Raw genomic sequence first — 1624 nt, forward strand, 5'->3', positions numbered from 1 at the left:
ATAAAAAATTGTTCACAGATGTCATGGCAGAATACTTCCCAAGCATGGAAATAGAATAGAATTTAACATGCAGGTAGTTGGGATATATAGAACTCCAATTAGCCATCGTCCAAAAATAATCTCCAGCAAAGAGTATAGTAGTTAAGATTCTAGAAATTCAAAATAAGAACCAAATATTAAAAACTGTTAGAGAAAAGAAGTAAATCATCTATAAATAAAACTCCATGAGAATCAAAATAGACTTTTTAGCAAAACTCTTAAGTAAAGGAGCTTGGAGTGAAGGATTTCAAGTCCTAAAACAAGCAATCTCCAACCTAGATGGATATAACCTACAAAATTATATTTCAAAACTGATGGAGAAATAAGATATTTCCATGACAAATAATACCTGAGGAAATTCATGAACCAGCAAGACAAAATGTTCTGAAGGGCATTCTAGAAAAAGATAACAAGAATTACAACCTGGTGAGCCCCAATACATTGAATCCACCATACAAGGCAAACAATTAAACAGAGGGAAAAAGAGAGCCAACAACAGGAAAACTATACTACAGGGAGAACTCAATAAATATTAATTAGAGCCATCAATGTTAATGGTCTCATTCACTGATCAAAAGAAACAGACTGAGAGACTAGCTCAAAAGGCAATATCCAACAATGTGCTGCATACAAGAAAAATAATTAATTCAAAACAAAATTCATACATTGAAATGTAAAGGATGGAAACCAATACTTCTTGTGACAGAAATGCAGAAAAAAGCAAGGGTAGTTTTCTACTTGCAGAGAAAGTGAATTTCAAGCCAAGACTGATTAAGAGAGACAGAGAAGATCATTTCATCCTTGTAAAGGGAATAATTCAAGAGAAAGAGATAATAAACATGAATATATATGTACCAAATACCAGTGCACATACATATAGAAAACAAATAATAATGGACATGAAAAATCAAATAAGCACTAATACAATTGCAATGGAGGACCTCAATATCCCATTGAGGTTGCAAACAGACAAATCAACTAGACCAAATTTAACAGTGGAATATCAGAAATCAACCAAATTTTGAACCAATGGACTTAGTAGATATCTACAGAGACCTCCACCCCAAAAGATAAGAATACACATTATTCTTAGTTGTAGATGAGTTATTCTCTAAAATAGACCACATATAACCTCATAAAACATGCTAAGTAAATACAAAGGAATTGAAATTACAGCATGCACATTATCAGACAATACTGCAACAGAACTGTAAACCAATGGCACAAGAAACCACAAGAACTTCATAAATACATGGAAATTAAATAACATTGTCCTGAAAAATGAATTGGCAACAGATGATATTAAAGAAGAAATGCTGCAATTAAATGATAATGCCAATATAAGATCCTGGAAGTGTGAGGCACAAGGCATTCAGTCCTACGAGGGAAATTTATAGTGTTGAAAACCCATATCAGGAAAACAGAATGAGCTCAAATAAACTATTTAATATTGAACTTTAAGTTTCTAGAAAAATGTGAGCAAGTCAAGCCCAAAATTTATACAAGGGAGGAAATTTTAAAGATCAGAGAAGAAATTATTGCAATAGAGACTAAGAAAATAATACAAAGAATCAATGAAATGAAG

This window comes from Chinchilla lanigera, unplaced genomic scaffold, assembly GCF_000276665.1.
Source record: "Chinchilla lanigera isolate Chin_1 unplaced genomic scaffold, ChiLan1.0 scaffold00027, whole genome shotgun sequence".
Lineage (NCBI taxonomy): Eukaryota > Metazoa > Chordata > Mammalia > Rodentia > Chinchillidae > Chinchilla > Chinchilla lanigera.